The sequence below is a fragment of the Hylobates moloch genome, unplaced genomic scaffold (assembly GCF_009828535.3).
Source record: "Hylobates moloch isolate HMO894 unplaced genomic scaffold, HMol_V3 SCAFFOLD_13, whole genome shotgun sequence".
Classification (NCBI taxonomy): domain Eukaryota; kingdom Metazoa; phylum Chordata; class Mammalia; order Primates; family Hylobatidae; genus Hylobates; species Hylobates moloch.
The window spans coordinates 88,194,963-88,219,791 of NW_026652288.1; the positions used below are offsets into that span (position 1 = coordinate 88,194,963).

The 24,829-nt window shown below is 38.2% G+C and overlaps 1 protein-coding gene across 1 annotated transcript in view; it reads left to right on the forward strand.

Annotated features, from left to right (window-relative positions):
• LOC116481261 (calcium-activated potassium channel subunit beta-2) overlaps positions 1 to 24,829 on the forward strand; it is a 303,532-nt gene that overhangs the window by 230 nt on the left and 278,473 nt on the right. The window lies entirely within an intron of this gene.

The window sequence follows — 24,829 nt, forward strand, 5'->3', positions numbered from 1 at the left end:
GTAAAACAAAGGAATCTGTTGCTGTTTCATGCTTTTTGTCTGTTCTGTGGCGTGCGGATCATGAATTGCAGCCAGGTGCGGAGTGAGAAGCAGCAAGAGGAGGGAGAGGGGAGTGGGAGATGGTCTGCTTAGAGCAAAAACACAGTGGATAGTATTATGTTTTGTGGCAGAAATGCCTCCAGGACAAACTGGCTCCAGGCTTGTAGCCTGCCGAGTGTGCATTCCACGTTGCTTTTCCTGTGGAGTAGAATGCTTAGAGGTCACGAAGGAAACACTTTGCCTCTTATCTGTGGTGCCAGCTGGGCTACTGGTAGGGTTGAGTGAAGACTTTGGTGGGTGGAAGGCATAAAGGTCCAAGAAAAATAAAGAGGAAGTGGTCCTTAAGATTTGAAACCTGTTAGATAAATATTTTATTTCTACAGTCAATGTGTTTTGATGGTCAGAGTCTGATTTTTCAAAGGGGAAATTGGAAGATTACGACTAATTTCCCTGACAAAGAACTATTTCCTATGTAATCCATTATAAAAGAAAATTGGGTACCTTCGTCCGTTTTGCATATTGAAAGGCTGACCCACACTGTTTGGGTTCATGGTTTTCCTAAGCAGAGTAAGAGTTTTCGACTAAAAGAAGGGGCTTTCTCTCGGTTGCTGCTCTTGCTTTTCAACAACTGCCGGGGCTGCAGATGGAAATGGTGATTCGTTAGAGGTTATAGACTTGACAATTTACCTTTTTGTTCTGCTTGTTTTTTAAATGAGCAGCATAAAAACACAATTATCCTTCAAAGATGGGAGGGGCAGTTGGGTTCCAAAGTCCAGTGGATAATGAGTAGATTTGCAGAGGAACTTATTATACTGCTTTGTACTTTATATGGGATCGGTATAGCACAATCAGAAAAGGAAATGTCAGGACATCACAAGCTGAGATTTCTAAGGCAAAAGTACAATGATCAGAAACCAGTGTTTTCTCAACTTGATCTATGGTGCAAATTTCAGTCTTTGTCATTGCATATGACCCTCAATGTGAAGTGGCAGAAACACAGTAAGTGAATTTCTCCGTGCTGTGGTGTTGTTTCCCCAGTGGACTTCACAAACTCCGAGCTGTAAAGATGTTGCTTTATATTCTGAAAAACTCTATATTCTGAGGCATAGATTGGTTATAACGAATGGCAGATACATGAAATCATTGTAAATTTATAAAAGAATGCAATATTCTTCAAATGCATCTAAAACTTCCATACTAATGCAGAATTAACTAGAAATAAAAGTGAAAGACAATTAGAGTATGTTTGTTTTCAGCTAAATACTGCAATTAAGGATAAATAGGGCTTTTGCTCTTCTCTGATGCAGTTGAGTTTGTGTATTTGTGAGCTTCTATATATACACTGTAATCCACATACAAAGTTGAAATCATTGCCCCATAGTAGGTAGCATCTATGTTAAAGTTTCCTGTTTGTTTTTCCTAACAGTGTGGTGGATTTCACTGAACCAGCCAAACTCTCTTGGCTGGTCTTTACGTGACCAGACCACATGTCCACGAAATGACTGTATGGAATTCTTGGTGCATTTGATAGCTGTGACATCGTTTTCTGCTTCTATGTGGCCAGTGAAATGTGTGCCCTTGACCTTGTAAAGTCCCTTCTCCAGCCAACTGACCAGTCAAGAATGCATGTATAGAAAGAGAGAGCTCAAAATACACAAACAAAAATACACACATACATTTTACTTACTGTTGTTAGAGGTTTACAAATCGATATTATTTCTATTATTTTCATTAATTTCATTAAGGGTAAAAGGACTTTCACTGCCTCTGGTCTTACCAATACCTTCTGAATCTAATTGCATCAAGTATTTACTTTAGAGGCAATTCGTGCTGTGAAAGTTGTCAACAGGAGAAATTATTTTGCTGTGGTTATGCTCATAACACTTTACTGATAAACTAAAATGAATTTTCACAATTTTCACAGATTGATGAGGAAAAAGTTTCTGTATTAATTCTTGACGATATATGTGTCTGGACTGTACGCCCACAACATGAAAAATATAGAGGAGATATGGTGCTTGTTTTTTTTCTTTGTAAGCTGTGAGGAAAGCCAAACCAAGTAATTTAGTCAAAACAATCTACTTTGTATCACAAATTAATTTCATTGCCTGTTTACATTGGTAGATATCAGCCAAAACATTTTGAGATATCTTTTTCCTTCAACTTCTGCTACATCTAGTAATAAAAAACAAACAATTCTCCAGCTATGCAAAAAGCAATTCTGCAATCCCCCTTGATACAAAAAATAAGCACAGCTTTAGTCAGTCTTGTTTCCTCAGTCCCCATGGGTAACACAGCCATCGTATCAGTCACCAAGACACTTAGAATCCAGAGTTGTCCTTGTTCTCTGTCTCTCTTATATACACAGACAGTCATCATCCTACTTTACTGGAAGATATTGGACCAGATATTTCTCAAACTAACACAATCTTCCCTTTGATCATCTCTCCCTCTCATCAAAATATAATTAAAAATAAAGCTTCCAAAAATATTTCTGCTATTATATCAAATAAAAAAGCAGACTGCAAGAATGTATATATGATTTTGCTAATGCATATGTGTGTATGAAAAAACTAGAAAAAAATGCATCAAAATTTTAACAGCAGTTATCTCAGCGAGGTGGAATTGGTGCATTTTATTCTCTTCATACATTTGCACAGTTGCTATTTTTTTTTCAAAGAGCATCTATTATATCAATAGTAAGAATAAGACATATCATAAAAGTTTATCTCTAGCTCCTATTGCCATCTTTGCCCGTGATCCTGCTGCATATCATGTAGTATGTCTTCACCTCAAATTCCAAAGTCTTTTGCTTGTCTAAGCACAACTGATTAAAGATGCCATTCCATTGTCAAATCCTCTTCATCCTTAGGTTTCTTGGTACTTCAAGAAAAACAGCATTATCCTTTTTCAGGGACTGACTCATACCTCTTAACTCAGGTTTTTGAAAAAAGGGGAAAAAGAGAGAGAGAGTGTGTGTGTTGAGTGTGTGTGTGTGCGTGTGTATGATTTCTCCTTATTTTATAAATAGAGACTTTTTCAATCTCCTGCTGGTTCCTCATTATTTCCTAAATCTTTAAATATTGGAGTGTTCCATGGATCAACTATAAATTTCTTCTTGATCTATACTTAAGCCCTAAATGAGTTCAATCAAGTATCAAGCCCATAGAAACTTCTCATATACAGAGAGCTCACAAATTCTTATCTCTAACCTTGACTTTTCCTCTAACCTCCATACTTACATGTCCAACTACCTACATAACATTTCCACTTAAATGTCTTATAGGCATCTCACACAGGATATGTTCAAAATCAAATTTCGGAATTCCACAAAATGTCCTCCTTCTGTATTTTTCTCCATCTGTGTAAATGGGAACTTCACTGTTGCACTTGCTCAGAAGAAAAACCTTGGAGTCCTCTGTGATCCTCTCTTTCTTTCGAACATCACAGGAAATCCTAGTGCCTCTACCTTCAAACTATGCCTAGCTTTAATTATTTCTTATCATTTCCACTGCTACCACTCTGGGCAAGTCACTACCAACTCTCACATTATTACATATTTTTCACAGTTGGTCTCTTACTTCTGCCTCCCTTCTCCCACCCACACGTTCTATTCTCTACCCAACACCGGTGGTCATTTCAATATTGACGTTAAGTCATACCTTCTGCTCAAAAGCCTCCAATGTCTTTCTGTATGACTGCGGATAGAAGCCAAGACCTTACAGGGGCCCGTGTGCCCTGGAATAATCTGGTTCCTCCCTGTACCCTTCTGCTACCACTCTTTCCCATTCCACTGCCGCCACGCTGGCCTCCTGGGCTAGTGCTCAAATCCACCAAGCACTCTCAAACCTCAGAGCCTTTGACTTGCTCTGACTGCTGCCTAAAGAATTCTTCCCCTGCATAGTCACTTGACTCAGTTCTTTACTTTTTTTCAGGTTTCTGCTGAATGTCAGAAAACTTCCCTGAAAACACCTTTCAAATCACACCCCTTTGTACCCTTCTTATTCCCAGACAATGCTTTCTTTTTCTCCATAGCATACCGTATTATCCCCAGGACGTTACGTGCTAAGATTTTATTGTCTATCTCCCTTCTCCTCAATTGTAAACTCTGTGAAAGCAGGAATTTTTATTCACTTTCTGAAGTATTCATAGCACTTAGAAGAGGGCCTCTTATGTAGTAGGCACTCAATGAGCAATTGTCAAATGAATGAACAAATTGTTCAATATAGTAATTAAATGTTTTCCTTCATCAAAATCCATTAGTAGCATTAGATTCCAAGTATAAGATTTTCAACCTCAGAGTCAGAGCTCTGTGTCATAACACTCTGTTGCTTTTTCCAAAGAGAAAAATACTGAGCACCTTCAAGAAAGTTAAGGAAATTTATCAAGATGGTTTTCTTTCCCCTCCCTGCACAGGAGGGGAAAAAAATCACATCACTGATTCCAATCCATGTCAAAGCAAGTAAAAATTCAATTTGTCTGAATTTGATCTTATCCAAAAGATGACTTCTATTTCAAAAAGGACATTTTCACAGATCTCCTATACAAATGACTATAAATGTTGACATGTCCTATATTTTCTTTGCTCTCCCCTAGTGATGAGGAAAGGGATGGTAAAACCAAGTTGGAAGGGATGATTGGGGTCAGTATGGCTTTCTAAGTGTACAAGCCCCAGTAGCCTGCGCAGCAGTAGGAATAGTTAATACTAATCAATAATCGTACTATTCATTTACACTCTCAAAATCAGCATGGTACAATCTCATGTTCTGTTAAACAGTGACCTCTCTACCATTTATACATTTTTTAATTAATTAAAATACAATCATCTTATTGTACAAATTGGATTTAAATAATAATGTCCAATATTTCTAGAATGTTTTATAGTGTCAAGAGGTAGTGTGACGTGAAAAGGATGCAGCATCTGAGACAAACACAAGCATTAAGACAAGATAAACTTGGTTTGAATCTCACCTTTTCACTTCATGTTGTTAAATATGAGTTCTAAATTTCTTTTCAAAGAATTAATATCAGTATGTTCAATTCTTTGACTTCTACTTTTAAACTTAACTTCCTCGTAGAGCAACCTTTTTCCATTACCTACTCCACCCCGACTCATTCCAATTACCTACTACACCCTGACTCATTCCGATTACCTGCTCCACCCTAACTCATTCAGATTACCTGCTACCTGCTCTGCCCTGACTCCCGCCAAAGCACTCACCCTGTCATTCTCTTTAAATTAGCCAGTTGGAATTAGTTTATCCTGTGCGGTCTAACCCTAGCCAACAGGGGAACAACACAGCAGCAGGGGCCACATGTGTCAGGGATAAGGACCCCTTCCCCTCCCTTGTCCAAGTGTGCGCTCACCATTGCTCCATCTGTAAGGGCGCAGCCTTCTATAGAAGTAACTTGTCTTGCTGAGAATTAAAAAGAAAATTTTACATTTGAGTGCTATTCCTTTTACAGCACCGAAACTTTATATATAACAATAGCTACATGATGTTGGGCAAGTTTCTTAAACCTTACTGAGCCTCATTTCTTCAGTGGTAATTGGTGACAGTAATAACTACCTGGTTGGGTTGAAGATTAAATGTCATAATATATACCACTTTCCAATTAGAGTAACTGGATCAGAGGAGAAGCTCAAAAAGTAATAGTTATCTCATTACTATTGTTATTTAATCTTCACAGCATACCTCAGCAGTAGATATTATACCTTCCATTGAACAGATAAGAAAACTCAGAAGTAGGAAAGTTACTCAAATTGCTCAAGGTCAAAGAGCCACCATGCTATCAAAATTTACTGTCTATTCAGCTGTAAAGACTCCTAATAAATAGAATGTTAGATTAACTCTCTTTAATGTATTTGATGACTGAAGGCTACTGGTGGTTAGGAGAATTTTTTTAAAGAAAAATCTAAAGAATAGGATTTTCTTTCATATTTGAACAATACAGATGTCTCATGTACTCCTTCCCTAAACAAAAGTACACTCAAACTCCCAGGAAGCAATCTGAATTAATGCAAATTTACAAATTAAGAAAGCCCTTTCTAGACACTCCATATAATGGAGTATTAGAAAACCAGTTTCACAGCCCTGAATATCTTGGTTTGAATCCCAGTTCTGCGTCTTGCCTGAGTCTCCCTTTCCTTAGAAGGAATATAGGTAGTAATGGTATATTATTCATGGGGTCACAAGGATTAAATGAAATAGCCTATGCCCAGGTGTTAGCACCATGCTTGGCACAAATTAGTGCATAATGCCTATGACCTATTTGTATTAAACTATTATTATCTAAGATGAAACTATAAACTTTAATTGTATATATTATAATACTGCGAGATTTGGTTTAAAGGCCCCCTTTAGTTTTTACTTCTTGGCATTTCATGTCTCCAAATTCATTCAATAGATGTCATTTAAGAGTCATTTGACCAGAAACAGAAACCAATTTTCCTGAAATGTATGACATTTGCTCATTGCTTATTAGGCCCAAAATGAAAGAAGCAATTCTGGAAAAATCACAGAAAATGTCTGCCTCTCTGAGATACCAAACCTAATTTTATAATTCACATACCTGGGACAGAACTTCAACCCAGTGCCTTGTCAGACTTCAGCTTCAACAGGTCCAGTGTCTTCACTCTGTCTGTGGCTGCACTGACTGAAACCCTGAGAAACTGACCAGGTGAATGCACGATCATACAAATGACTTCAGTGCACAACGTGCATGAAATTGGCAATTAGCCTCATCAGTTACTCTAGATTTAGCATTAATTTTTGAATCCAAAGTGTGTTTCATTTAATCACTCAATAAAAATATCACTACCTCCAATTAAACTATTGGGAAACTCTCAAATCCTGATCTACTACATAGGTTAAACTTTCCTTTTCTTCAGTCAATTCTGAGCTTCATTCTGTACCAAATAACTTCTCAAATTTCTGATTCCTGAAGCTTGGTAACTAATGGTTGAATTTTGGGGGATGTGTTCTTTAATATTTTGTAATTTCTCAAATCTTCCTCTGTAAGTGCAACTGGTCCCAACACTGGTATCTCTCTCCAAAAGTGTGTATGTGTCACTGTCATAAAAATGTCACAGATTTTTAAGATTTGATTTTTTTCTTAATCTTCACAATATGTTGCTCCTTTTTGTTGCAAGAGTACTCTGTGCATAATTCTACCACGGTCCTTATTACATTATGCTGTGATATTTGGTTCACTTATCTGCCTCCTTCCACCCCTCCTTAAACTGTAAGTCTCTGAAAGGTTAAGGACTAGGTCATTGTCATCACAGTACTTTCAGTGCCTAGCAGAGTTCATGGTAGTAGTTAATGCTCAATAAGTGTTTCCTGAAAGAACAAATCGATCATATCTATAGTAGATTTCTCAGTGTCCAGTTTGACCTAAAAAGGGTAAATGCCCACATGGTCAAAAAAACCATACACCTCAGAAATACAGTGCCGCAGGGAATTATTTTATAATAATTAAGCCCTGGATCTGCCATGGGCTCACTAACCTCTCATTCACCTGTCCTCTCACCTCTTCTCTTTATATTCCCAGGCCCACATCAGATGCTCTTATTGACTGTTTCTCTCTCCCTTCCTCTCTGCTGTCTGCCAACAGCCACTACCCTACTTTTCTAAAGCACATGATGGGACCTTCCATTCAAAGCTGACTTTGAGTTTGACAGCCCAGACAGCAAATGCCTAAACCCCCTCCTCATCAAAGGCCAGGGTGACAGATGAGCCTGGGTGAGAATTTCAGCTCTGGGGAGGGGAGGAAATGAATCAGCAGTCAAATGTCAAGTCTGCTGACTTCTTAGGAAAGAAAGAGAAGATACTTACAATACTGGACAGGAGGGCTTTGGCTTACATTTGCCAGCATTATACTAAATAGGGAAAATGTCAGCTGAATCCCACATGTAGATTCCTTGTCATCTTGGTGTTTTCCTGAGTGTAAAATTAAAACTCCAAAAGATTCTGGACATGAGAGCTCATTTTCAGTTTTCAACAAATCTATCTGATGAGAAAAAAAAAATAGGCAAGTAGTAAAATATGCAACTAAAATTTTAAAGTCTAATTTTTAGCCAAATAATTAGGTTGCAAACTCATTGAAAGCAGCAACAATGTTTTTTATAAATCTCAGGTGACTAGAACTATATTAAATATATACAATAGGTTTTTTAAAAGCAACCTCTTGATTACTATATGCCTTCCTCCTCACCCTATCCCCTGAGGTAAAGCCATATTAGGGAAATCAAGTAAATGCCTTATCTTTATTTACCAGGCTGCTTGACTGGGGATTTAGGGTTCCAGAAACCACACAAGTTTTAATTCCAAAGAATCCCCTTTGCACACCACAGTGTAGAGAGGGCTCTTATAGAAGGGGAAGGAAAGAGCAGCTTGTGAGTTCTGATGTTGCCTGTTTGTTTGTAGAATCCTATCACTCACAGACATTTCTATGATTGGAAATCATTTACAAAATTAGTCCACATAGGATTCTTACTAAAGAGGATTCAATTTGGAAATTTCTCGAAAAAAAGCCCTTACTACACTATGTGTGTCTGGGAATGTCACTGACACAGTTCAGGACTTCATAAATAATGAGTTTGGTTTTGTAAGACATTTGAAGTCTTTTCCTCATTGGATTTTTCACTGGAAAGCTGGTAAAGGTCAAGCACCTGACTCCATAACTCATCCACAAAGGTAAAATATCTCTCAAAGTAAAACTCTGAGAAAGTTAAAAATAGCCAGCAATTCAAATGCAAATCTAGAATCTTTCTTGCTTTGCATCAGATGCAGAGAATCATTCCGGACATGCTGCATAAGGCACTTTATGAGAAGGATAGAGAAGCAGTTGGTAAATCTTGCTCGTGAGATAATTCTTGAATGTCTTGAGTTTGGTTTTGCATAAGCATCTGAAAATTTTAGACTATATGAAGAATGTATAGTCCCATCAAATTGAACTAAAACTCCTACGGAGGGATTCTATTTCTGTAGAAATTCTGGAACTATTGGTTGTCTCTGGATTGTTTGTTTGTTTCCTACTATATTTCAAATGAGTAAATTAGAAGAAGGGGGGAAAAAATCCTGACATCCAGAAGAAAATAATACCTAACTTTAGAGGCCACATTTTAATCACATTTTAACAGGATTAGTCCCATTTTTCCCTCTCTGTGAAGATGATCATTCACTGGTTTAACTTTGCTTCATGGTGGTTTTATTTGTGTGGTGCTTGGGAACAGCCATGTGAGGCTCTCTGTGTAGATAACTCAAGGTAACTGTTTGCTTTGAAAACATAAAAATAGAACAGCACAGGACTCATTTCTCTGTTGGAATGAATCAAAAGAAAAGTTCAGAGAGAAATAAAGTTTATGTACAAAGGGGAAGGAAGGTTTAGATAACATATACCCAAATATGAGAAAATTTTTGTAGGTATAGAAAATATAACAATAGAACTGGTACAGAGAAAACTGGCTAGAGAATGTCTATAACAATCTGCTTCTCAGTCTTGTAGGTCTATTTCCCCATTGACACGTGGATTTAGAGTTTGCTAAACTGAAAGTGAAAAGAAATGGTATAAAGAAAACAAATATGCTCTGATTTACATGCCTATATGAAGAAAGCTGTCTTTTTTCATATAAGCATATAAAGTTGTAATTTTGATTTCAGGCACATGGTGGTGTTTAGTACGTTTATTGCAGGTTACATTCTAGTGAGAAGTAATAAGAAAATTAATAAACAAGATAAAAAGGAAGCTACTTACTTCACCTCAACCTATGAACATCCTAAGGTATCTACACATTTGAAAAATTCATTCTCCATCCTACTACCCTTTAAATTATAGCCTGTTACAGGGAGTAAGTGGGGACTGTGCCCTGACAGAGTGTCAATGTGTCTGGAGAGCAAGAGTCAGCAGCATATATTTGGAAATAAGGCTAAAAGGTAGAAAAGAGCCATGCTAGGTAAGACCTTACAGGTCACATTAATGAGTTTGCTCATCATTCTAAGAGGAATGGAAAGCATCCAAGGTATTAAGCAGGGGGCTGACAAGGTAGTTGCACTTTTCAAAGGTATCTATGACTGCAATGTTGTGATCAAAATGGAGAAGAACAGAAGTGGATGCCAAGAAGCCAGATGAAAGTCTACTGTAGTAATCCAGATGATGCTAGCCTAGCCCAGGCAGCAGTGAGATGGCGGAAAGACGGCCAGAAGAATATGTGTCTGGAAAGTGCTATATTTGAATATATTCCCAATGTTCATGTGACAGAAACTTAATCCCCAATGCAACAGTGTTAGAAGGTGGGACCTTTAGGTGAGTAGGTCATGAGTGCTCTGCCCTCAAGAATGGATTAATGCCATTTTCACTGGAGTGGGTTAGTTATTGTGGAAGTAGGTCCCTAATGAAAGGATAAGTTTGGCCCCCTTTCCTCTTTCACTTCTCTCTTATGTGTGTGTGCTCTCTTGCTCTTCCACTTTCCACCACTGGCCCCTTGACCTTGAACTTCCCAGCCTCCAGGTGTGTAAGAAATAAATCTCTGTTCTGGATAAATTACTCAGTCTCAGGTATTCTGTTATAGCAGCATAAAATGAACTAAGACAGAAAATCACTTCATAGAGTTGCTCATGGACTAAATTTGAGATGTGGGTGGAGAAAGAGACGATGTCAAGGATAACGCTATATTTCTGGCTAAACAACTGGATAGATGGTAAGATTATGGAACACTGGAAAAGGACTACAGTTCCCTTTCATCAAAAAACATTTTAAAATTATAGTGTATACTCACTGCCTGTACTTCATATATGTGTGTGTATGTGTATGTATATATGTATGTATGTATGTATGCATGTATATTCTTGAAATCCTCTCTTTACTTGACTTGAATTATGTTTAACTATTTAACTTCCCAGGTTCTCTCCTACTTTATAGTTCTTTTTATCTTTTCTCCTTTCCTGGATTCTTTATCTTCTCTTACTCTTTAGAGCTTTTCTCAGTAATTGCAAATATCATCTATCCACACTTAAAACCCAAGCCATCTCTCCAGCTGCAACCTTGCTCTTCCAACCCAAGTCCTATGTTGTATACTACCTATGTTGACATTTCCCTGTGGCTGTCATCTTTAGACTTCGAAATTCACTTGGCAAAATTAAACTCTTATCAGACCTAATAAATCTATACTGTCTCATGTTTCTATTCATTGTACCACAAATCTTCCAGCTATTAAAGCCAGTAATAGTCTTTGAATCCTTTTCCAATGATAGACCTAATTGGCCTACTGATTCTTCCTTCAAAATATTTTTTGTTTCTGTGACTTTTCTCTTCATGGACAAATAAAGCCCCTTTACTGGCACACTTTGATTATTAAGATAGTTTGCTAAATAACCTCCTCAACTCTACTCTCATATTTTTCAAAGTGGTAGTTATTGAATCACCTGCACAATAATTATCTGGGGAGCTTTGTAAAAATATCAATTCATGTGGCCCATATTTAATCAGAATCTTTTTGGGTACGGCCTGGAAATTTACCAAATACTATAGATAGATCTGTTATATATTATACATTTTGAGAAAAAAATGTTGCAATCTCTTTCTGCCCTGGGTTTCCTCTGCATAGATCATGCAAATGAATAGTTTCAAAGCATAACCTTGATCATGGAACTTCCCTCATTACAGCCATTGGCTCTCACTTAACCAAGCAAATCAAGTCTCCTAGGACTAGATGTCAAGACCCTCTGATTTCTGATGACCAGGTGAATTTCTAGCCTAATCCTTACCTCCCTTCTCTCACCCTGTTACAACGAAACTATACTACTCGCTGTATCTCAAGCATGCCTATCATGTCATTATATCTCTGTCCCTGAGCCCCATGCATTTCAAACCTCCAGAAAAGGTCTCTTTCCCCTCGGATTTTCACCTGTCAAAATCTACCAATTCTCAATGGTTCCTCTTAAATAAAGCCTCCCCTTAATCCTTTCCCGTTTTTCCTCTTCCTTTTCTATTCCTTTCACTCCAAGCTAGAAGGAGCCTCTCCAATCTTTGAACTCCTTCAGCAGATTTTACCTTTTGGTACTTGCTTGTAACACAATTATATGTATAAATAAGTTTTCCTTTTTTACTTCTACTTACAAAATTGAAGACAGGAACTATATTTTATGAAAAGATGAATTGATGAATAGAAAGAAAGTCGACCAGAGTTCAAAATCCATCTAGTGCATGTCCTTGGGCAAATAATTGAGTTCCCTTATTTAGTGAGATAATGTCACTTACTTTATAGAATTTTGGTCAGTATAAGTAGAGGTATCTTATAAAAAGATAAGCAATATGAAATGGGTAATATTTTATTTTCACTAACAAAATGGAAATTTCATTTTACCTGGTGGTTCTCTATATTTTAGTACTCTTTTCTATAAAATATTGTTGTATACTATGCTTTACATCCACTTTACACATATTGCTCACTGAATATATAAATGAATATAGTAATGCTATCCCTATTAGCATGAAGAGAGAGAAGAATTAGAGAGACTCTGAAATGAGAGAAGAGAGAAAAGAAGGGAAACAATCTGCCTCAGGGTTTACCTTGCCTCTTCCTTTTTCTTTTCTTTTTTTTTTTTTTTTTTTTCTTGAGATGCAGTCTCACTCTGTCATCCAGGCTGCGGTGCAATGGCACAATCTTGGCTCACTGCAATCTCTGCCTCCTGGGTTCAAGCGATTCTCCTGCCTCAGCCTCCTGAGTAGCTGGGATTACAGGCACACACCACCATGCCCAGCTTTTTTTTTTTGTATTTTTAGTAGAGATGAGGTTTCACCATGTTGGCCAGGCTGGTCTTGAACGCCTGACCTCAGGTGATCCGTCTGCCTCAGCCTCCCAGGGTGCTGGGATTATAGGCGTGAACCACCACATCGGGCTGCCTGTTCCTTTTTCAAAGCAGGTGAGCACACAGCAGTTTTAACAATAAGCTAAAGCAAGCTCTTTTCTAATGAAAGAGTTCTGTTAAATAAAGGTCAACAAGAAAAGTAACAACACTCATTGTCTCTTGTTTATGGTCCATCTGAGCATCATGCAAACTTGCTCAAATTTCTCTCTTGTGCATTGTTATTTTACCTAGAGTTTATCTAAATCACATTACGCTCTACCCTGGCTGGAATTCTTTGTCATTAATCAGAATAACAATAATGTTTCCAAAAGTAACTTATAAAAAAAGTATGCATATTTTTTTTCTCTTCAGCTATCTTTCTATCCCCTTGCATTATTTATGAAAAGAAAACTACCTCTTGACCAGTTAACTTAAAGGAAACTCTTACCTTGATAAGGTCACTGTTATATTGGCTATACAAGTAAATCAACTGAGGAATTAATGTCATTCTCAGATTCTTACTTTAATCTTCAGACTTTGCAACCCCAAGGAGAGATTCTTTGTCTAATACTTCCTTTGTTAAAAAATGATTTGCCTGGCCGGACGCAGTGGCTCACTCCTGTAATCCCAGCACTTTGGGAGGCCGAGGCAGGCAGATCATGAGGTCAGGAGATCGAGACTATCCTGGCTAACACGGTGAAACCCCGTCTCTACTAAAAATACAAAAAAAAAAAAATTAGCTGGGCATGGTGGGGGGAACCTGTAGTCCCAGCTACTCGGGAGACTGAGGCAGGAGAATGGTGTGAACCTGGGAGGCAGAGCTTGCAGTGAACCGAGATAGTGCCACTGCACTCCAGCCTGGGCGACAGAGTGAGACTCCGTCTCAAAAAAAAAAAAAAAAGATTTGCCCCACGAAGGCATTACAATAAAAGAGGTCCTTGAGGATTATACATTATTCAAGAGGTATGTCAAGTTCCCAGGAGTTAGGAGTGAGATAGTGAGACAAATGCCATACAAAGGTACACAGTGCTTTGGATATTTTAATAGACAGAAAAAATATTATGAACAGAAGCTAAGAAAAGAACAAAGCTCTAAGAAGGAACATCAGTATTAGCAGGGTTCCAATCTCTTTTTTGCCACTAGTGTGGCAATTATGTGATATTGAGCAAGTTAGTTAGCATCTCGGTGCCTCAGTTTCCTCCTCTGTAAAATGGGATCTGAATACCTGCCACACAAGGGCTTTGCATAAGTTAAACGAAATCATGTATGCCACATGGCTAGCACAGTGCAGCACATAGTAGCATTTCAATAAACGACTCCTGTTTTTATTATTAAGATGAGGTGGGCAATCATGTCATATATTACAGAGAATTCAAAGGAAGGGCTTTGGATTTTGTGATTTTGGATCTGAATTCAATGACAAAGCGGGAGACCATTTTCCACAAAGAGGATAAGCACCAAAATCAGGTTGCAATGACATTAAAGGACTGGGCAAGTGGTGAGGATGCGGATTATTCTTTCCAAGAAAAAATTTTCCCCAAAAGGAAAGGAAGAGTGAGGGCAGTTGACAAAGGGCTGGTGAGGATGAAGGAACAGTACAGATGCTTTTTTCTTCCCAGAGGCTGGCTGTGAGGGCTTTTTGGTAGTTGATGAACTAGTATCTTATCCTATTTTGTAGATTACACATTGAATTCACTCTAAACTTATCTCCTATTATTCTCACAACTCTGTGTGGTGAGCATCACCATCCCCATTTAGGACAGAAAAACTGAAGTTAAAAAGCACTGAAAGTCCTATCCCAAGTCCCATGACAAGTAATGGCAGAGCCAGGCTTTCCACCAGCTCTTCTAATGTAAACTGCAGGCCACACTGCCTGATCTAACTGTGAACCCATCACTTCGGCCTTTTGAACCTTCTTCAGTAAGACGTGTGCATTTCCAGAGAGGATTTGAAGGGAAAATCCTTGGAGAAATAGTTGTTTATTCTAAGGGGGCCACTGCTAATAAGTCCTCAAAAATATCCACAACGTTACACAACATTGTGTAACATTTGTAGCTGGCAGACAGTTTACACAATAATATCAGTTAAAGCCTGTGAGCCCTTATTAAGTGCAAGGATTGTATTAGGCATTTTACCTGCATTCTGTCATTTAAAGTTCAGAACAGTCCTAAAATCCCTGTCGTGCCCTTGGGAAATCTGTCGCTCAGAAAGCATGATCAGCTTGCCCAAGGTACACAACTTGTAGATGGCAAAGCCAATATTCAAGCTGAAGCCTGCCAGACTGACAGACCTTCAAATATCCCATTTGACACCTGCTGGCCATTTGACATGCTTTCTCCTTAGGTACCAGTGTGCACAAGCCCCAAGTGTGCAGGTCTGGACTATGAGGTCCTAGGAGGGCCACACCCAGAGCTCCAGAACCCAGAAGAAAGCACATGACACACACTAACGTCTGGGGAGCTAACCCAGGCAATCTGCTTTCCTGTGGATCAAAATCTCTCTTTTCTCTTTGTATATATGCACAAGGTAATGCATGGCTGGTCCCCATCCAGACTCTGACCAAGGTTTACAGATACGATTCTAAATGTCGACTGTGGAAGAATGATGTAACAGCACTCCCACCACAAACTCCCACACTGAGGAGTTGCGAAAGAGAAAGAAGAGTCCAGCAAAGAAGGAAAATGTTTTATAACAGATTTCCTATTCTTTTCTTAACATATCATTAAATTGTTTCTCTATTTTTCTGAAGTTTTATTTTTTGAATTAAAAAACCCCCAAAAGGCCTGGCGCGGTGGCTCACGCTTGTAATCCCAGCACTTTGGGAGGCCGAGGCGGGCGGATCACGAGGTCAGGAGATCGAGACCACGGTGAAACCTCGTCTCTACCAAAAATACAAAAAATTAGCCGGGCGTGGTGGCGGGCGCCTGTAGTCCCAGCTACTCGGAGGCTGAGGCAGGAGAATGGCGTGAACCCGGGAGGCGGAGCTTGCAGTGAGCTGAGATCGCGCCACTGCACTCCAGCCTGGGTGACAGAGCGAGACTCCGCCTCAAAAAAAAAAAAAAAAACCCAAAAATATCCTATTCTTTTGCCACCATCCTAAGACAATTCAGTTTGACAACCCATTTCAGACAAAATACTATTATGCCTCTATTTTATTTACCTAATAATTTCCATAACTGTATATCAATGGTACTATAAGCTTTATTTTCTTTCTCTCATTTCCCCAAAATCAGCCTTGAGCTCATTAATGTGATGCATGGGCTCCTTTTCTATAAAATCACCTTTCCCCAAACGAGGTAGAATTTAGATGATAGTTCTTTCCATCTCTATTAGTTTGTTAAATATATATTTGTAACTGTTTTAACTCAAGCAAATATAATAAGTATCCTTGCTTTTGCTTTTCTCTAAATTACAGGAATTCAAACAATCTATTATTCTAAAATTATTATAATTTGTATTCAAAAGGAATGTCCTAATAAGTCACATATTTTAAGGCTCAGTAGTCTGCCAGATTTGTGAATAAATACCATAGTCACTTCTGACAGCCCCCATAATGATGCTTAGATTTCTCTCTTCTTTGCTAACTAGTGCAGAGCTTGATGTTACTCGTGTTTCGAAGGCATAATAACGCCTAAGGGTTTCTTACTGGTAGTTCTACAATAAAGATAAGCAGAAAACAACTGCCGTATGTTGTTATCTTAGCTGGATTTTTGTCACTGCTTGTCAACATGCTTCCTCTGCAGTGATATTGCATTCATTCATAATCACAAAAGAAAATCAATTTTAATAAAACATTAAAATGAAATTTCACCCGAACCTTCACCTGAAACTTGAACTTCTAAATTGCAGTTCATCTAAAGTCAGTTAAGATTTATGACAAATACATAAAATGTGAGGAAGGAAACAGATTTCCCTTATTATCCTACCTAAGTACCATCTGGCACCATGCTAGAAAAGAACCCGAAATCCTGGTGTGCCGCTAGTCTTAATCTGGATATGTTTATAAGATTTGATTCAAACTTTTGAAAAATGAACTGAATATTGGCCAACACAGACTTTTAACAATGCCCACTGAAAACAAAATTAAAAGGCATGGACAAGCCACTCAAATGCAAGAAATGATGGGAATTGTGACCCAGACACAGAAAGAGAGTTTTTGGCTGAGCATTCTCTGATCAGCTTCAGAGAGATTCCTTTTTTTTTTTTTTTTTTTTTTTTGACAGTCTCCCTCTGTGGCCCAGGCTGGAGTGCAATGGCACCACCTCAGCTCACCAGCTTCATTTCGTCTCCTGGTTTCAAGTGATTCTCTTGCCTCATCCCTCCCAGGGAGCAGAAATTATGGGCGCACATGCTACCACAGCCAGATAATTTTTGTATTTTTAGTAGAGATGGGGTTTCACCAGAGATAGCCAGGCTGTTCTCAAACTCCCGACCTCAAGGGATCTGTCTGTCTTGGTCTCCCAAAGTGCTGGGATTACAGGCGTGAGCCACTGCGCCCAGCCAGAGATTCTATAGTACTGGAGGATTGTTCATATCGGTTTTCCTAAAAATAAAAGAAGGAATGAAGGTAAGCAGAGAAAAGAAAAATGCAAATAATTAGACGAAACCATTGAAAAGAAATATACCACAGCCAGATTGTTTTAACAAAAACTATTAAAATTATTAATAGCTAACATTTATTGATTACTTATTATATTTATGTGTCAGGTGTTATGCTTACATGATTATCTCATCTCATCCTGATGACAAAGCTATGAGGTAGGTTTTTTTTTAATATGTTTCTCAGATGAGGAAAACGAGGCAAAGAAAAGACCTTCAACTTCTTCAAAGTTACAGTTAACAAGTGTTAAGGACTTGATTCAAATTCAGTTGATCCAATCCTGATTCCAGAGTTTATATACTTTATCCCCATTGCAATAAAATTTCAAACTACTATGCATGTAAAATAATAACCTTCAGAGGATATGGTTGTAGATAAATTGAATCAACTTTTAATAAGAATTCAAACCTGAAATATTTATCAGAGTCAAATCTCAAAACTATAGTTGGTACCAAAGAACCATGCCTATTGTCATCTGGTGTTATAGAATTGAACTTCAAATCCTAGTGATATTTAGAGAGTTCATAAACATGTATGTTTAAAGAAAAAAATATTTTTTTCTCTTATCAATGTCACCTAGAACCTAATTAGAAATGACAATTCCTTTCTTTCTTTCTGATGTAGAACAAGTGACCCAACTTGCAAATTAACTTAATTCAATTCTTTTTAACAATCAATTATCAGGCCCCTTTCAGAAAAAAAAGCACTTATGCTTTTCCTTCCTCTCAAAAATAAAGAACTCAAGTTTGCATTATTTCTATGAAATACGTATAATTTACATTCAGAAGTCAGTAGGCTAGTAAGAAACTAAGGTTGATAAACAGACTGGAAGACATGTTCCCTTACTCTCAAGTTGCTTGCAAATTAGTATTGATTCCTACTCAAAAGAAAGCACTGTCTTGGTTTTCAAAAGCATATAAAGACATGGGTCTCTGCTCTCTGCAAGTGACTTTATTATGGATAGAAGTTGTCTAGAGAGGACTTCACAAGGCTGTCAAACTAATCCTTCCTTAGCAGGTAGCTGATAAGAACATATGACCAAGACCAATGTTCTTGTCATTTAAATTGGGATTACTTAAAGTTGATGCCTTCAGGATGAAAAGAGGTGTCATAGAAATGGTGGCCTGACAGATCAGATTTGCTGGCATGTTAGAAGACTGTCCTCACACATGGAAAGCCCCCATGCTACCTGCTGCTCAGGTGGACTCTGCAACTGGGAAGTTCCAAGAACAATGAGAGTCAAAAGAAAGACTGAACAGAACATTTTACTATTTCTCAATAAAATAACTCTTCACCGTCCACAAACCTTCCCCTAGCAAAAAATTTTCTTCCCTGTGCCGCCAACTCCTGTTGTATGACACAACACCCAATTTAATCTAATGGAATCACATGATGTTAAGAGCGTGAGCTTTCACACCTGGGATTTGGACCCTGTCCTCTCATTACTAGCTGTGTCATCTTGGGCAAGTTACTTAATGTTTTGAGCATCAGTTTCTACATCTATAAACGGGTGCTCATAATGTTTATCTTGCTGGTCTTTTGGGAAGTTTGAATGAAATGACATATATAAGACATGTGCTCATATGATGAGTGAGCAATCAAAACTAGCCATTGTTATAAAAGCTATGTTCACAAAGCCCTATTGTCACTATTCACTTTATGGTGAATAGCCATTTCCACTGTATTGCAGTTTGTGGGGAGGAGGCCTGGGGGAGAAAGAATGGGGAGATATTTTTGTTTACCCAGATAGACTGTAAGTCCCTGATCCTTGATACTGACTACATCCAAGAAAGAATATCATCTCTGACATTGAGGGCCTAACCTAAGTGGTGGAGACTATCCATACAGTGCTATATTACAAAGTAGAATGTGCTCACTGTTACACTAGACTCACAAAGCACTTCGGGATCACCAAAGAGGGGAAAGCTAATTTTAACCAGGAGTTAGGGATGCCATCGTGGAAAGCTGCATATTTGATCTGTGTCTTAAACAAAGGCTCGAATAAGAATTAGAAATAAGAAGGAAATAGACACCTCAAAATTTCAAAAGCAAAACAGACACAACTTGGGATGCATAGGATATGGGGAGTAAATAGGAAAAAGAAGAGTGAAAGATAACCAGAGTTTAGAAGCCCAGAAAACTGGAAGGACAGTGCTGACTGAAGTTCAGCAGGATGTCACAGAGAAGGGGTGAAATCAGTAGAAGATGATAAACACAGGTTGAGTTTGAGGTGGAGGAAGAACATCCACATGAGGATATATCCTGGTGAAGTATAATTTACAACTCAGGGAAGAGATGCAGATTCTAGAGTCATTTTCATGGATGTCATCATTTAAACTCAAGCAATCAGTTTAGGGGAGAGAATAAATCAATAATTTAATGGCAACTAGTATAGAACAGTAAGAAGCAGCTATGCTTTGGAGACTCATAGACACATAGTTGGTTTTGTTTTTTTTGTTTTGTTTTGTTTTGAGATGGAGTTTTGCTCTTATTGTCCAGGCTATAGTGCAGTGGCACAATCTCGGCTCACTGTAATCTCCGCCTTCCAGTTTCAAGCAATTCTCCTGCCTCAGCCTCCCAAGTAGCTGGGATTATAGGCGCCTGCCACCACGCCCAGCTAATTCTTTTGTATTTTTAGTAGAGATGGGGTTTCACCATGTTGGTCAGGGTGGTCTTGAACTGCTGACTTCGTGATCCACCCACCTCAGCCTCCCAAAGTGCTGGGATTACAGGCGTGAGCCAACACGCCTGGTAGGCACATACTTTTTTTTTTTTTTTTTGAGACGGAGTCTCGCTCTGTCGCCCAGGCTGGAGTGCAGTGGTGCAATCTCGGCTCACTGCAAGCTCCGCCTCCCGGATTCACGCCATTCTCCTGCCTCAGCCTCTCCAAGTAGCTGGGACTACAGGCGCCCGCCACCACGCCCGGCTAATTTTTTGTATTTCTTATAGAGACGGGGTTTCACCGTGGTCTCGATCTCCTGACCTCGTGATCCGCCCGCCTCGGCCTCCCAAAGTGCTGGCATTACAAGCGTGAGCCACCACGCCTGGCCTAGACACATACTTTTAAAGGAAACTTTGTGCAACTGGGAAGGAAACCAGGAGAATGCAGAATCAGAGAGGCCAAAGGAAGAGCGAATTTTACAGTGGCAAGGGTGATTGGGAATGTCAGGCCCTAAAGAAAGCCTGAGTAGCATAAAGCATGAGGGACTGTGTATGCCATGAGGTGACTGCATAGAAAGCTGTTTCAGGGCTAACAAGGAGCAGAACCATTGAGAAGATAAAGTGGGAGAGAGGAGGATGCATAGAATCGTAGCTTGAGGGACAAGGGAAGGTGTTTTACTAGGATAATAAAAGCCTAAACACATTTGCAGGTTGGAGGGAAGGAGCCAGTAAAATAGATTAAAGCTGAAGAATAAACAAGGATTAATTAATCAATCAAGACCTCCAGAGCACTGGTTATCAACCCTTTCTTAACATCAAACTCACTTAGGACCCTTATTATAATACTAATGCCTGGTCTTGATTCTGATCAGGATTATTTACTAGTTTTCCTAGGTGATTCAAATCTGTACCTAGGTAAGAGAGTCACTGACTTAGAAGAACTGGACATTGGATTAAGACCACGATAGATGGTTATTTTGGGATGACAAAGGCTCTCTTTTTCCTCTGAGATGAGGGTAGTATAGTACTGGGGTGGAGGAGTAAGAAAAGGATGAATTAAGAGCAGAAACATTTAGAAAGACTTTGAAAGGACTCCTGATGAAAGTAGAAGGTGAGATGCTTACATTGAGGGTGCAAAAGTAAGACTGGGCCATGAAAGAAATTTAAAGCATTCCAAATAACTATTAAGATTTCCACAGAGATAAACAAGGTAACTATCCAATTACTGCTTTATTCTCTCTACCCTTATTCATTGGCCATTCCTTTACAAAGAAAGGGCATTACTGTGTTTCTTGTTACTCTCATGAAAAAGAGAAAAAGAAATATTGTAATTGGGGAACAGCTAGAAGAATAGTAAAGTTAATAGAGCCTTAGTGAAGACTTTAAGTAAAGGTATCAAGAATAAGGAAATCTAAGCAGTGCATTGAGATCTCTGCGAAATCACTGAGAATTCATCCTTGACGGGATCTTGGAGATTATCTCACCCACCATTTAAATTATGAGTAAACTAGGGTTCAGAGAGATTCTCTGATTTGACCACCATCAGACAGCAAGTTAGCAACACCAAGAGACGTTGAAATGAAGCCTTGGAGCCCCACACAAGTGCCTTCGGCTCCTGCACACACTTGGCCTCCTGACCTCTGTCATGAGGTTCCTGGTTAGCAAAATGGCTGTCGTTCTTTTGGGAGGATTAATAAGAAAATCTGTAAATTGGTTTTAGCTCTTTGCAAGAGAGAAAAAAAAAACTATGTTCAATTTCTTCTTTATTGCTGTTATTATGTGAACCAGATTGAATTGCTGCATCTCTGAAGAGTTTCTTATGACTAGTGTAAAGTTTCCCATTTTAACCCAAGTCAATTTTAAATTGCCCATACAATACACAGATAACTGACTGTAATAATTCAGTTGCCACACTCAATACATTGTTTGAAATCCAATGAAAGGCAAAAGGAAAACTTGCAATCCTATAGAATCAGCAGGATCAATCCTGCAAGCTGTAACAGGACTTAGTTTAAGTATTTAAAAAGGAGCTGTGTGTGTAGTAACAAGATCAGTGGGTCTCCTCTGCACGGCTACAATACAAGGATAGGAGCTGCAATTCTCTGGGCCTGGGGTTTTTTAAATCTGTAAAACAAGATGAATAAGCTAGAACACTTCTTTCAGAATTAAGTCTCTCTCATTTCTGTCTGTATTTTAATTTTTGTCATCCCTCCACCAACATTTCTAAAATAGTTAAAAACAAACTGTAAAGAATATTTCACGGATCATAGTTCCAGGTTTTTTAAATTATAAATAAGTTTATGGCTCACTTTCAGGTTCCTTATCTGTAAAATAGAGGAGCGTTGGTGTAAATATTCTAAACTCAGCTCTGTGCTTCAGTGGGCTTTTCACTACCTTTAGTTAGTGGCACCAGGCTGGTTGCTATTTACCCTGCATGGTTGACTGCTCTCTTCTCACATCGTGTGCCAGGAAGGGCACTGCACCTTGGTACAAACGCTGCTGGGCACCTTTCTGTTTTCCTTCTTTTCTTAATCCTATCCAAGTATGCAGTATGCTCTTGGGTCGTCTCATGAGCCCCAGGGGCATGTTGGAAAGAACTGAGAGAAAGAGCAACAAAGCGGCGAGTGGTGTGAGAGGGCAGCACGAACTGTGGGTAAGCTGGACTCACCCAAAGAACTGTATTTATTTTGCATTCATCTCCATGAATTAATAAAAAGAATTGGTGATACACAAAGAGAGGAGAGACTACAATTTAAAAGAGCTGTATTGGTTTGGATGTTTTGTAAAATGATTGCATGATGGAAAAGTGTAGAAAATGCAGTATTTCCTGGCTTTGGAACTATCTGTATGACTCTAAAGTCAGGAGTGGAGGGACATGAGGACTTGTGAGAATGGTTTCTTTCACAGGGAAGTGAGTTTTCTTTTCTTAGTTGGATTTAGGGTTATTCTTGATTCTAGTGCATATTTTCTCATATTTTAAAACATTGTGTGATGTTAATTCACAAGTCTCAGATTTCAACTCTAATATAATACATTGGAATCATGATTTTTCTCAGCCTTTAAAATTCTCAATTATTTTACTATCAGAATTTTCTTGTATTTGAACAATTTTTTAAAAGAAGCTCTGTCTAGACATGCAAACTGAGTTGGAAAATGGATATAAGCATCTAGATGATTCTAGAAAAAAAGTATCTTCATTGTTTTAGGCAACAAGTGTCTAGTCTTCACGGGTATTAATTATCCAAATATGTATTTTATATCACTAATTAACTTTTCACACGTATAAATTGTCTTACAAAAACATTTAACAGCACTATTATTTTCCGGGACTCTTTTTTCCCCCGCATACTAGATCACAGTATTTTTAGTGATGAGAAAATATATACAAATTCAAACTGACAGCAATTCATGAATCTCTAATATTCCAATGTGCTCTGGTACATGTTGTCCATTTTGCAAAAATGATTATTAATAGCCTGACTGCAAAATTGTTTAAGAAACCTTTCATTTTAAATTAGCCATAATGTATTTTTTCAGACTATACAGATGTATTAAGGTCATTTTCCTTGCCCATATTTAGTTTTCCCTGTTTAATAAAAATTATGTATATAATATATAATACGAATATGTATAAAATATATATTAAAATATATATGTATATTTATATATTCTTTTATGAATATGCAATATGTTTATTATATATTATACATATCCTTTTTATTAAACAGGGAAAATGAATATATAAATTTCTAATATATATATATATAAAAATTAAGAACCACAAGAAAGAAAAAAATTGGCAAGTAATTAGTCAGTTCATTTGATTATTTGAGATCACCAAACAAAATACTTCAAGTTTTGCAAGATACTTTGTACCATTTGGTTCAAATGTTTCCTCTTAGAGGCTAATTTATTAGTAACAACAGAGTGAGTTAGAGATAAGAAAGGGTGAGAACCCAAGTAATTGACATCCAATCAGGAGGCCTTTGCCTGCGAATCTGAGGTGACTAATAAAAACTGACAATCAAAGGGAGGGAGACTTCTATCTGGAGGGTATTTCCCATGAAAACAAATAATGCAAAATTAAATTAAAGATATCACCCCACTGAAGCAATTGCTATTCCCAACTTTATCCTTAGAATTCTTTTTCCAACCTTGAGATTACTGTATGGGCAAATGCGCTCCACTGAGCCACACAAGCACAACTAGATCAATCAACCAGTAGTCAGTCAATCAATGAAATCTATCCAAAGCCAAAGTTTTCTTCTCCTAAATGTGTAGCAAGATAATTGGCTTTGCTCTACACTGTGCTTTGAAGATAGAGAGTTCACTGACTTAAGGTGATAAAGATTTTAAACATTAGCTAACATTTTTGAGCACTACGTGTCAGGGATGTGCTAAATGATGTCTATCTCTTCTTTTATCAGAATTTTTGAAATAACTATATCAAGTTAGTGCATTTTTGTCCCCAGATGTGGACACTAAGGCTTGACTACAGTTGCTTGCCCAAGATAACACAGCTGCTAAACAACAGAACCAGGATGCAAACCCAGCGCGACCTGAGCCACCACACTATACCACCTCCTTAGGCGCAGCACTGTTTTGCTTCAGATGCTTCTGGACACTCAGAAGCACACAGCGGAGTATCAGTTATCTGAGGCTAAAAGGCATGCCATAT